The 14089-nt window shown below is 45.7% G+C and overlaps 1 long non-coding RNA gene across 1 annotated transcript; it reads right to left on the bottom strand.

The window, feature by feature from the left end:
- Positions 1 to 3667: 3667 nt before the first annotated feature.
- Positions 3668 to 13480, bottom strand: LOC106722320. The gene is made up of 3 exons (XR_001358215.2): positions 13351 to 13480; positions 4534 to 4685; positions 3668 to 3841 (listed from the first exon to the last, which is right to left on the bottom strand). It is a non-coding gene; the product is annotated as an uncharacterized LOC106722320 (long non-coding RNA).
- Positions 13481 to 14089: the final 609 nt, after the last annotated feature.

The following is a 14089-nucleotide window of genomic DNA, read 5'->3' as shown; positions in this document are numbered from 1 at the left end:
CATGCAATGCAACAGAATCAGCGACTTCTCTCTTCTGCCCATCATGCCCATCCCCATGGCTTCTGAGCACATTCTACTATACTACGCAGCAAAACACATCACAGCATAATAGGGCAAGGTGGCTGTTTCCACTGGAAACCTAAACCCGGAAATGTATCTCCTTCCCCATCCCTTCTGCTCCTTTATCTGTTCCATCTGTGGGTTTCCATTTCCCCCCCCAGGTACCATTATCTCCTGTTACGTGTGCTGGAAAGGAGTTCATTTCCTCACCATCAAGATGCTATGAAGCATTGATGTTCACTGTGGTTGCTCTGCAGACCATGGGGAGGGTGGAGGTACTGGTGAGGAGAGACCTACCTAGGAGGGACTAGTTCAAACCAGCCTCAGTGGAAAATTCACTCCCTGCCACATCCTTCAGCTGTTTACTGACTCGGAGAAGTTCTCGCAGCCCCAGAACAAAGAAGGCTTTGCCCTATGCCACAGGAAGGCTGAATGAAGCACCAAAATAGCAACAAAGCCAAGGCAGCCTGTAGCTGAGACAAAGAAAGAATGAAAGAATGAACAAAAGAACAAATTAAAGCAAGCAAGCAAGAACTCAAAAAAAATGGATGAATGGATAGATAGACCGTCTGGTATGAGATGGATGGATGGATGGAATGAAATGGGAGGGTGACTGGGTGGATGGATACACAGACAGATAGGTGTCATTCAGATTAACACTCTCAGTAAACATATTCAGACCTCTCAAAATTCTGTACTTTACTTGTGAAAAAGGAGAGGAGGGGCTGACATCTCAGTGATAAAAAGAGAATAAATGTGTATCAAGTAACCTGCCACCCATTTATAACAGAATCCTAGGGTTAGAACGCACATCAAAGGGCATCTAGTCCACTGCCTGGCACAAAGGCAGGCTGTGTTGTTCTTAAACCATTCCAGACAGATACCTGTCGAGCAACATAAGAGGCAAACTCCTACCCCCTGGACAGGCTAGAGCTTCCTTTCTGTAAGCATCAGCACATTTCTTTGGCTTGTTACTTAATGGCTGTTGACATTACACAGGCAGAGATAGACACATGAAACATTTCTCTGGCTATCTAACGAGTGGTCAGCTCTCTACCCTAACCCTAGACCCTCAACCTCACCACAACCATAGACCTGATTCTTCTCTCACTTATCCCAGGCAAGAGAAAAATGCATAAATAAATAGCATTATTACTACAGAGTAAAAAATCCTCCCGAGCCGAAAAGCCAAGTATAACTGAGGCATCCCTCATTTCTGTAGCCAACAGCACACAAGGGAGTGATATGTCCAGCATTACATCAGCCACCTTTGATTCTCCAGCCTGCATGTACCCAAATGACTACATAATCACGTACAGCTGGATCAGTTGGGGGACAACCTTTGGCATAAACTGAGAACAGAGCTTCAACTCAAGGCTTTGGAACCAAAGCAAAATACCGCAACGACCCTGCCATACAGAATACTGAAATAACCACTACACACATCTACTAGAGCCAATATAAACTGATTGTCCCTGTCCAAGAAACACTGAAAGCACCCTTAAAATTCTTCTACTCACAAATGTATCTTCTGAGAGAAAATATATATCAGTCCAGATCCTCAGCTGGCATAAATTAGACCCAGTCCATTGACTTTTACAGTGACACCATTTTACACCCACTGAGGATTTGCCCTTATGATGTTCTTTACAGGAAAAATCTGAATTATAATGAGTTTGGAATTAAGTGACAGGCTTCCTCCATCTGTGAATACAAATTATTTCAGGCTCTGAAAGAGAGACAAGGAGGCCAAAATCTTTCTGACAGCTGCCCTCCTGAAAAAATCTTTAGGACTATTAATCTATTGACATTTTGGTTCCAGTCACCAGGAAAAATATAGCTAATGCAGATATTATTAATACATTAATACTGTGATAACAATTGATGGGCTGATTTTTAGTCAAATTGTAGTTGCTTTCTACTCACTTTAAGACTTCCTTTGCCAGGGCAGAGTGGTGTAAATGACATTAGAGTTAATAAGATTCAGGCCCAGTAAAGATATTATAATAATGTATCATAATGCACAGCTACACCATCTGACAGAGAGGAATGAAAGGCTGGGCTGATCTGTATGCCAAACACAATTGAGCGAGACGGGTAACATTCAAAACCATATAAGGCAAGCCTCAATTATCCAGAATCTGGTTAGCTGCATTTCAGATCATCTCAAATGTGTATCATTTCTCCAGCTCTGCAATTCATACTGAAAGTGAATTGTGCTCTTCTGAGCTTCAGATATTCCAAGGTTTTAGGTGCCATAGAAGAGACCTCTCAAAATTTGGGGCCAGATTCCCAGCTTCTGTAAATCATCTGCATCTCTTTAGAGTCAAGGGGACAGATCTTCAGCTAATGTAAATCAATGCCGCTGTTTAAATAGACCCCTCATATCAGTCTCTGCCCCCTTTTTCATATTAAAATTTTAGTCCATTTCAAGTACAAGAATCTAAAATACTCAGTTCTCTTATTGAATCAATGCGTGTACTGGGGAGAGATGTCAGACGAGCTTTTAGGTATTGCCTCATCTCATAGATCTTGCTTCTCTTGTGGCCCTGAACCATCATCGCTGCAACAATGCTGCTACTACAACATTCAGTCCATTCAACTTCATATTGTGCATCGGTTTAACTTACACCTTTCACTCAGTTTGGGCTATGAAAAGTGGGCTCTCCAGCTTCTTGTCAGTCTCACTGTGTATTTGGTATACAGCAGCATCAGGCTGCAAGGAGAAGAATCTACACAAAAATCCTTTTTTAATAGGAATGGTTTGATTGCATGGGGAATGGGGGTTTCTTTGTTGCTCATGAAAATATTGTGATTAGCACCGGCTTTTACAGAACAATTTTTTTAAAACCACATTAGCAGCAGCAGTGAGCTAGCAGCTTTCCAATGTTAATTAAAAAACTGTAACAAATCCAGTTCTTAGGTTAGCAGTAAATAGCCCACACCATAATTACCCACCAGAAATATAGAGAGCTTTTGCTTCAGCTCTTTCTAAAGTCTAATTAGGGGAAAGCAGTAACTCAGCAGCAAGTGACAGAGACAAGGGGTAAAAGAAAAATGCAGATCAGAGGGACACTCTTGATAAGGACATGATCTATGTGAACAACATGAAAATTGTGTGTGACTTTGAAAACAAATGTCAATGTGACCCCTAAATGCAAACTTTCACTCACAATAACTTACTGACCTGCTTATCACCTCAATATTGAGAGGAACAATGTATTTGTAACCATCTATATCTTGCTTCTCTTATCAGTAACGTGTTCATTACACCTATTAATAATGTAATTTCCCTTTATAAACTATTTATAAATGTACATTAACTAGAATGTGTGATCAAAGGTTCCAGTGTTAGACCTTGGGTGTGTGAATATTTATAAATGGGCTAATATTTACATGGTATATTCAACTTAACAATAATGCAAACAGCGAATAGCTCAAATAAGCTTTCTGGAGTTTGAAGTTAAGAATGCATTCTGAACAGACAGATTAGCAATTAGAAAAGATTTTTTAAAAGTCTGAGTTGGGACGTAATTATATAGAAAACCAAACAATTTTCAAGCAGAAAGTTCCAAAGGAAAAATAAAACACTTAAATTTCTTGGGGGAAATAGAGTTTTAATGCAGGAATTTACCTTTTGAATCAAAACAATTCAGTTCATTTTGACTGAAAATGTCATTTTTTGGACACGGAAAGATTTTAGGTTCCATTTGAGTTTTGAAAGTGGAGGTATATTTTCTTTTTTTGTCCTTGCCTTTTTCATTTTTGCACCATTTTTCCACTGCAAAAAGAAAAAGAAAAACAGTAATATTGTGAACATTAAAAAAAGAAAACAATTTTCACACTTATTTTTATTTGTTTTCAAATTTATTTTTAGGTGGAAAACAATAAAGAAAGAAGTGTAGAGAAGTTTAAAAACATGCGTTTTCCCCACTTTCATTTACACTGTTACCTTTTCCTCCTGCTTTTCTTCCCAGTGAATAAAAGGGATCAGAGATTATAAAAACAATTAAATAAAAAGGTGGGAGAGGAGGGGAGAGGGAGAGAGAAAAGAGGGTTTAGGCCTAAAATCTCCAAACTGAAAATAACCTCCCCGAATTTTACTGTTTCTACTAAATGAAGCAAAATTGAAGCAAAATTCTTCACATTAAGTCAAAACAAAATTTGAGTTGAATCAACATTTCAGAATGAAAAATTTCAGTTTGAATTGCATTAGCACAATTAACTTCATTTCAAAATGGTGATTCAAAATGAATCTTTTGATTTTAATTTTCCCACATGAAAATTGTTTCAAAACAGACATTTTTTCCCCACGGAAAATGTTGATTCCGGCAAAACTGTACTTTCCGCTGGGAAAATTTTTCAGTTGAAAAATGTCATTGCTAACAAAACCCTGTGACAATTATTCTGCAGGGTTGAAGTAGCCGATAAGTGAAGTATAGGAATTGTACTACAGGAATACATTTCCCTCACCTAGGTGCTGCTGCCTTGTAGTGTAAATTTCGCTCATTTTGAATTGCTGCAATGCAGATTTCACCAGGGACTCACGGGCTGAGAATTATTGCTGAAGACATTTTTGAATGAGATTCCAAATAACAGGCACCTCTGAGAACTTCACCATCTGTCTGCAGAAAATTAATGAACAGGAGAAGAGGTAAAAAAAATGACTGAAGAGGTTGTTAGAAAGAAATCATCTGCTACTAATCTGGACCAATAGCTTCAATATCTAAATAAGCAAATTAATTTTAAAAGGCTCCCTCCCTTTCTTTCAGGCAAAATAGCCATCCACTTTAATGGGATTTTTACCACTGAGCTGGAACCAAAGTAAATGCAAAATGTTGCTGGTAGCAATTCAAAAAGTTTCAGCAGCAGAGTGGTAGGATCAACGGATCCAAATCCAGCAAAAATCCAGAAAGCAGCAGTGAGAATCATCTACCCATGCAGCTTGTGGACAGCTCACACCAGACTGCCTGAAAATCAGGCAACATTAAATTAAATATAAAGTCCTGGTCCTGTATGCAGATGAAATCAGTGGGCCCAAGTGGCTTATTGTTTACCCTTGAGCTGGGGCACAATCTCAGTTACGGGGACATAAATCTAGACTGAAGTCAACAGATCAAGTCTCCGCCTGGGGTAGACTTGTATTGCTCCAGGAGCATGTGCCTACATCCTTATTTGTGCATGTAATTTCATTTCCCCTGACTTGAAACAGGTTTAGTAATACCAATCTGACTTTCCCGCAATGTGCTTCAGTCCAAAATCAGATCCATTAAGTGGATTTATGTCTGATCTACCTTGGTATAAGACACTCTGACAAGAGCATACCCTCATCTGCTGAGCTGGAATCACTGCGATCCTCCAGGTTACCTTGGGTTACACTGGAGTTGCCTCCAAAGCACAAGTGGCCTCTGGGATTAGACCGGCTTTATCATCTTTACATGGAGTTGGAGATCCTCCTGATTTACTACACAGCTACTTCTGATTTACACCACAGCAGGCAAGAGAAGTATCAGAGGTCCACCATGACTAGGCAGCTGTGTGTTTTGAAATGTTTGGGCACAGCCACAGTACTTGAAGTAATATCTTTCTTCCAAAAGAGTTTATAGATTTCCAGCTGGTGTGAACGCGCCCACCCCCGCAGGAGTCAGTGGGTGTACAGGGGCATTGCTTAGGGTATAAAACTGGAGTCATGTGTTAAATGGACTTTGCCAGGCATACAACTGCCTGTCAGCCCCACCCTATCAACTCCACCATCGCTTTGCCACTTCATACCAGCAAAGGATCTGGCTCTTTTTCTTTCCTCCCCACCCCCTCCCCTGCCTCCTATTAAAATAATTTAACCCTAAGTGGACCAAGTGCTAGGTGAACAGGAACCACCCCACCTCTAAGAGACTGACAGGAGGCTTCTCTCAGTTTTCCCCCATCTCTGAGTCCCGTTGCTCTCCTGCTCAGCAGCACTTTTTGCGAGCAGCACAGAGAGCTCCTGGGAGGGGGGAGCAGCAGTGAGTGGGTGGGTGGGTGGAAGGGGGGGTGAAATCTGTCCCCACTTCTGCAGCCTTCTACACTATGTGAACCTTTTGCAGACTGGGTTTGTCACCAGCCACTTCCTCCGGCAATGCTGTTGCTGCTGCAAAGAGTGCAAAAACAGGAGCATCCCCTTCTGCATGAAGCAGCTGAAAAATCTTGGGGGTGGCGGGGATGGAAGGTATCACTGACATACTTGTCAGTCCCTGGGTGATAGCCTTAGATGCAGCTCTCAGCCAGAACTGGGACAGAGTGCTCTAACACCATAACACCCTAAGGCCCCTTTCCTGGCATGAGCTGGGCGCCTGCACGCACCATTCAAGTCAAGAGGGATTTTTGTGGGTGCAAAGGCTTTGTGACTTAAGTGGCACGCGTCCTTGGTACTGGAGCTGTAGGTGGGAGGTGAAGGGCAGTCCAAGATAGTGAGATTCAGGGTGTGTCCACACTGCCATTACAGCAGTGGCTGCAGCTCATGAACATCCTCCAGAGCCATCATTAAACCAGCTAGCTAGGGTGCTTAGGACCGAAGCACGTACCCACAAACCCCTGCAGTGCTCCGAGTTCTGCAATGCTGTGGCTACATGGCTAGCAGCGTCAGAGGCATAACAAGGAGAAATGGCACCCAGGACTATTTTGGAGCTCCCAGCATGGCTATGCCATGGGGCTGCTCTTGCTTCTGGGTGAGGGCAGTTGCAGCGCCCCTCTTAACTTGGTGCCCAGGACATGTGCCCCTCTTGCCCACCCCCAGTTATGCTACTGACTGGAAGGACCGGAGGGATCTGGACTGTGAGACCAGACCCCGAGTTCCTCTCACTGCAGCCAAGGGGGCTTTATCCTGCAGGATCAGGCCACCTGCTTTGCTCTTCTGGATTTTTGCTGACAGGATTTGTTGCTAGGTTGATGAGCAGCTGTCACCCTGGTGACCCCACTGGATCTTATTAGCTGCAGCAGCAGCTGCTAAATTTAGAGGCAGCAGAGGGAGTGGAGACTCACTGGAGGGATTTTTTTTTGGCGGGTGCAGGGGTTGCTGCTAAATATTTCCCTCCTGTGAGGAAAGTGCTGGGGAAAGGGAAGTGCACAGAGGACAGGAATAACAGAGCAGGCGAGCAGTGGTGCCAACGGTGCCTGGGGAGGTGGGTAGGTTTGATCACAACCATCTCAGTTTGCTGTGTTGTGTTTGACTGTGAGAACAGAAACTGATGACAGAGATAAGAGCAGTTGAATGAGAGCACCAGGATGGAGGCAGGACAGGGGCCTGGCCTCCAAGCTAGGGATCTGAGCTGGGTCCCAGCTCCCAGGGGGAGGGAGTGGGGCACAGTCTGCAGGGATAGATCCCCCAGCTGGTGTAAACTGACATGGTTTTGCTGGGGTCAGTGGGAGACACCCATGGTGATCTACACTGGCGTTGCTTCACTGGGGTCAATGAGCTAGCCCTTCAGCTGGCATGGATGCCAGTAGTCCAGCTGAAATCAACAGAGCTACATTGCTTTGCACAAAGCCTCCATCTCCACCCCCAGCAGACTTGTTCCCCTTTTCGTGCCATCCCCTGGGCTTCCATGGGGATACTGCCACTTGTGGCTGGGCTGAGTCTGGCCTGTGGTTCTGTGTTTGTGTTTTACTTTGATGCTGTGGTAGGTGACATTTCTTGTGAATAAAATGAGAAAGGGAGGAAGGAAAGGAGGATGGACTAGCAAGGACATTCTAAGATTAAATGGATGGGCAGACATTCTTACAAGACCCTTCTCCCCAGTCCCTTGTCCACTTCTTACTCCTGAGGCTGTAAGCTCCTCAGAGCAGGGACCAAGTCCTCATAGATCTCTGGAAAAATCTGGGAAATGAACCCAAGAATCCTGCTATTCAGGTCCTTGTTCTACTTGCTGGGCAGCACAGTCTGTCTGGAATACTCTTGATGGCATTCCCCTATCCAAACCAACAAGGATGAGACTAGCAATCTGGGTTGGTAATATGAAGGTTTCACCAGCTGTTATGGATGGATGGGTGGCTATGTATAAATTCAACCTAGATAGACAGATAGACAGACACACTGACTGATAGACAATATAGGGAGGTAAAGGAAAGGGAGACAATTATTCTAACCTTAATAACCACTGTAGGTTACTTTCAAGCCCCACTTGATCGCTAGATCTCTTGATGGAAATTGATGAGGCTTCCATGAAACTGGAAGAGTTCTGTCATTTCCCACTAGACCAGGATCTGTCCCATTGGGTTTTGAGGCCATATGCCTCACAGTTAACCAGTCAGGGTGAGACGTAGCCCCACAGGAGTCAGGCAAGTTTTAATCCTGTGCAAAAAAAAGGTTCCTTTTGAAAAAGAAAAATGTCAGTGACTGCAAGCTATTGCAGGGTGTGGGATCAAAACTTCCTAGGATTGTCTGTGTATAGCAAAGGGCAGCTTCAGGGTATGGCTAGTCTGTGCAAGGCACCATTAGGTCTCAACCCTGCCCTGGAAAGGCCACCTCTAAGGAACCCAAGAAAAGTTCAGTCACTAGGGCACATTACAGTGGCATCAGTCACATTGTCATCCTACTGCAGCTAAAGATCTAGCTTACAATGGGGAGCAATGCTTCACTGGACCTCCAGGCAGAAACTGGGGGAAAACTAGTAGATTGTTTCTTTCCCCAAGATTTAGATACTTTTAAGATTTTCCTTCAACTTCAGAGAGGTAGAGAAGACACAGGAGGGAGGAGATCATGGTGTCAGTTGAACTGGTGCAAAACAAGAGTAATTGTACCAGCATCAGTGAAGTTACCCTAGTGTGAGCAGGATCTGTCCCTGTATGTGTGCATGTGTATATGTATGTGCATAAGTATCTATGAAATTTGGGAGTGACTATGAGAAAGAGGAGTTTGTGTGCATATGTGTACATGAGTCTGTGTGTGTAAATGTGCATGTGAGGAACCTGTGCATTTGAATACAACCATATGTGGTGAATCTGTGTGCAGAAGTGCATGCATGTAAAAGTGTATATATCTTAAAGAGTTCATATGCATGATTATGTTTGCATGTGAAGAGCTTGTTGGCATGACTGTGTGTGCTTCAGGAATTTTTGCATGGATATGTGTGCACGTTCAACATTTTTGTGTGCACTTGTGATTGTACATGAGGAGTTTGCATGTGTGTGACAGAGTATATCAAGAGCAACATGCATGAGCAAAAAACATCGGAGCTCATTTTCTGAGATGAATCAAAAAAACCGCCTCAGCCTACAGAGAGCAAGAGCTGGTGGGACACAGGTCTTCCCAGCTCTGCTAGAAACCCCTGCTGACCTTGGGCAAGTCGTTTCACCTCTTCAACACCCGCTTTATTTCCTCTGTGTGTGTGTGCGTGCGCAGTGCCCCACACCACACGGCACTCATTTGCTTGGAGCTGTTTAAACACTACTGCAAATGATAATAATAGTAACAACAACACAATTAAAACACCACTAGGTTCCCCAGGCCAAATTGCTCCCTGGTGTAATGTCATTTTTACCATTTTTACCAAAAATTCCATTTTTAAGCATGGGGATGCTGATACACGAGACACAGGAGGCTGCCGGAACACGGTAATTGCCACACTCCAGCAGACTCGATTAACCAAGTCTGCTTCAACGCTCTTTAATTCCAGCGCATCAGAGCAGCCTCCGTGCTTGTATATAGGTGCCCTCCACTGTGAAATACTGGAAAAAGGTGCATTCGTCTATTTTAATGCACAATGGCTAAAGAGCATTTTTATGATGCTTTAATACTCATTAAAATAGGCTAATGTACATTAAACCTCACATGTAGACAAGCTCACTGAGGGACAGATTTAATTCCATCAGGTTTAGCAAGATGTAAATTGAACAGTGTTGCCTGGGACCCCACCCCACTCAGTCTAGTCGAGGCCAGGAGAGTGGAAGGTTTCTAGGCTTGTGTAATGCCTGTGCCAATGGGCTGAGAGAGAAGCCAGCAGCTGGGGAGGCAGTGCTCAGAAGTGGCTGAGAAGGGGGTAGTCATAGAAGCCCTCTCTTCACTTTTACCTTCAATTTTTGCCCGTTTCCTTGGCATGCAATTTATACTCCCTTGAAATACCGCTTCCCACTTCCCAGCCCCACTGTAGTCTCACTGGCTAGGGACAGAAGTTATACATAAACTTGTTTAAGTCATCAGAACCTGGTTTAAACCTGTAGCAGAACAGAAGTTCAGTGCACATAAAACAGTTTCAAAATGCCTGAAACTGGTTTAAGATAAACCTGATTGAATGTATTATCAGGCTTAACTGATTCGGGTCAAACTGGTTTATGAAACTTTAGTCCCAGACCCCTTCCTGGTTCAAGTTAAATCACAGTCCCCCAGCCTACTTTCCAGCCCTGGGCTGTACTGTGCTGTCTGCTCCAGAAGAGAAGGGCTGGAGGGTAGTGGGGAGAGGAGCAAGGACTGCCCCCCGCAAGGCAAACCCTGACTGGGATCTGGGGCCCAGGAGATGGGTTAAACTTTCCTTCCCCCAAGTACAGAGCTGCCCTGCCCTGCTAAAAATTTACTGATGGCTGTGACTAAGGACTACAAATCCCAGAAGCACATGGAAGCAGGAAGAAGTGATGAGCAGCCCTGCCGAGTCCTACTGTTGTGATTCTGGACTGCAAATCCCAGAGACCTCAGGGGCAGCAGGAAGAGAAAGCGAACACACAACCCATGTTGGCTGTGCACCAGAGAGCTGTGCTGTAGCACCCTTCTCCCCCCGGCTGGCTTCTGGCCTGAGCCACTGCAGGCATGTGGCTGCATTTCCTGAATCAAAAGTGAATGTATGTTTAGTTGTTTCTCAGTTTAATCTCTGCAGTTTAGACTAACCTGCAAAGACTGAATCGATTTAGCCTTGGGCTTTTTGACTGTATGTACTTAGCCACTGGGTCAAGAAGGATCTTAATAGCTGCAAGAAAACTGGACTTACTCCCCACCCCGCCCTTGCCTATTACTTCTGCAAGTGGATTATGGGTTTTTATGGGGAGGGTGGGCAGGCAGGAAGGGGCATGGATTTGACTGCAAGGCTACTTCCTTAATATAGAGGGACTAAAGGTAAGTGGTGGAGAGCACAGCACTTTGTAGCCTCCTGGCCACTCATGACAGCAGTCTTCCTCTGACTGGTGTGCTAGAGGCGCTGTGATACAGGTCTGGGTTTTCAGATATGGTTGAGCTGCAGAAACAGATCTGAGGGCAGTGGTAGGTTTAAAGTGCACTTGAGAATGAGTGAAGACCACAGAGGCCACTGGTTCCAATTTCAGAGAGGCCACTGGTTCCCTATGGAGCTTAAATTGCTCAGCAGCTTTTGAAAATCTGATCAGGCTCCTTCCAGCACCCTAAAGCACTAAATTCACTTTAAATATCTGGCCCAACCTCTGGTTTCAAGGGTGGATCTTTGAGGGTCTCATCATCCAGGAAATCCCAGCTCCTGGCCTGGGATCATACCTTGCAGCTAGGCTCCTTTGCTCTCCTGCAAGAGCAGGAGCTCATGTCATGCATTTTATGGAGGACTGGGGTTTGCACTGCATTGCTCAGGGTGGTCCTGTCTCACACACAGGTGCATGTGTTGTGCATACTGCACAAAAGGAACATGCAATCGCTGACCTGTCCAGTCAGAGGGAGGCAGAGGTTGCTCCCAATATACTGAGTAGGTTTATCAGGAGGGAACCTCCTTCTGCTCAGGTTTAGAAAAGAGGGGCTTCCTCTCTGCTGAACTTCCCTGGGTAGCAGTCAGGTCTCTGCCAGGCAGCCCAGCCTCTATAGAGGAAAGCTCCTGCCTTGCATCTAGCCTTACTTGTTTTTAAAACTAAGCGAGTTCCATGCAGAAATAACCTATCTGGGGTGAAGAGAAAGGATACAGTGAACTCAGAGATTTTTTTTTTTAAAGAAATGTTTCGTGCTCCCAGCCAAATCAAGTCCAAATCCATGAGTCAGTCCAGAACCATCAGCGGCCCTACAACCAGCAAACATCCTCCACCCCCACCAGGGGCTTCAGATATTTCCGAGGTCTTTTGGCAGGCATCCTATATGCAGGCCCAAGCATATGCAGGCTTGGGGGTCAGATGACCCCAATATTCACCTGCCCTCAGCCATGTAGCCACACAAGCGAGCTAGGGAGGAGCCTCCCATTTCCATCAAGTGGGCTTTAAGCCCCAACACCTCGGCGGGTGAACTAAACCGTGCCAAAAGAACAGTTATCCCCTGGGGGCTTAAGGAAAACTGCCTTCATGGACCCAGATACATGGTGTTCCCCTGGATCACTGTTAATCCTGACCCATTGTGGTCCTGCACCTTGGAATCACAGGGCTCTCTCTAAATCTCTGCCCACAGCCATGGTGATTTACAGTGCACTGCTGGGAATCACAAAGGTGACTTGTTTCGATCTCCATTGCAGTGAGGTACCTAACTTGCTTAGGGGGCTTCTGAAAATCTGAAGAGGCACCTGGCTGCATAAGAAACCCCAGCCTTTCACTCTAACAACAGAGTCTGCTGCAGCCTTACGATACCAGCCAGCACTTTTGAAACCAATAGCTCAACAGCTAGCACCCCAGAATCCCACCCACGTTCCTCAGTTGGCTGTACTCACTACTTGAAGCCACTCTCTCTCTGGGTTACATGTAGGAGCTAGTGGTTGAAGGGCTGCAACCCAAAATAAGTTTTTTTCTCTGGCAGGCTGGGGAGGCTTTTTCAATCCCCCCACACTAAACCCTGTGCTTCTTGAGAAGCTTAGGCACGGTCAGGTTCTGCAGAATTGAGGCCCCTGCAGCAAAAGTGAGAGGCCTTCTGGCATGTGAAGCCTATCGCTCCAGTTCCACAAAGCCCTCACAGTTGGCTGGGCATCACCCTGGTTGCTGTGATGTACTCCCTATTGCCCTCATCCCTGAAAGACATCAGGGGAGCTGGGAGCAAAGCCTGCTCTCCAGCAGGGAGGAAAGGTTAATGGGGGTCAGAAGTGCTAGATGGGGACAGTCCCTCAGCATCTCTGTTGCAGCATCTATGCAGATGACCCCAGAACCAGGTCACCTTAGATTTCCCTCGTGGGGCTGTAGTGTGGAAAGACAGGCACACATTGTACCTCTTGCCACCCCCAACAGGATCAGGCCTCGCAGCCTACTCAGATGCCAAGCCAGCCAGTCCTCCAAAGAGCCAGACCCCATCCTGCCAGCTTTGCCCAGGTAAGGGAGCACAGCAAAGCCCTGGTCTGTTTTGCTCAGGGATGAGAGAGAAAAGAAAGGAGCAAAGAGGCACAAGCTCAGCATGGTATTTACCTCACTGGAGCCCATCCAGGGGGAGGACACTTCCCATCTCCTTGGGCACCGGGAGCCTGAAGCTGTGCCTCTCAAACCAACAGGCACAGCCACGCACTGAGCCCTCTCCGTGCTCCCCACCCTAGCCCAGCCCGTGACCTTGCCAACTGACACTCATGCAACAACACACCCGCGGCCCTTGCAAATAAAACTTCCTCTTGTGTCACGGAAAATCTTTAGCCTGTCAATAGTTGTGACTGCAGGAAACTCCCAGAATGGAATGGAGCACGAGGTGAGGTCAGGACACATACGGCGACCACGATGAAGCAATGTGGGAGGGCGTTTGAGGGCATAGGGCTGAGCTCTGCCCTCGGATGCCAGCCACCTGGGCCAGGCATTACACTGGAGTAAATCAAGGCACCTGCAATGAAGCTAGTGGAGTTATGCAGACCTGCCTTACCTGAGGGTCTGGCCCCAGGTGCCTGCTTCTTATTCTCAGTTTTGTCAGTGCAAATTAATCCCCTGAACTCATAGGAGCCTGAGACTGGAGGGAGGCCCCTAGGCCATGGAATTCAGTCCTCTGCTAGAGTAGGAAACCCTGTCATATAATCCCACTTGGAAACAAAAAGCAGGTCCAAGTTCAGAATCAGGTCCTGCCCGTGTAAGTGGAACTGGACCAGATCCTGCAAATGAAATCAGCCTGGCTTGTCATGACCAAATTCCCATGTCACGGAGGAGAGGATAAAGGGCTAAGAGCTCA

This window comes from Alligator sinensis, unplaced genomic scaffold (assembly GCF_000455745.1).
Source record: "Alligator sinensis unplaced genomic scaffold, ASM45574v1 scaffold437_1, whole genome shotgun sequence".
NCBI lineage: Eukaryota > Metazoa > Chordata > Crocodylia > Alligatoridae > Alligator > Alligator sinensis.
This window is presented reverse-complemented; position numbering and strand designations above follow the sequence as displayed.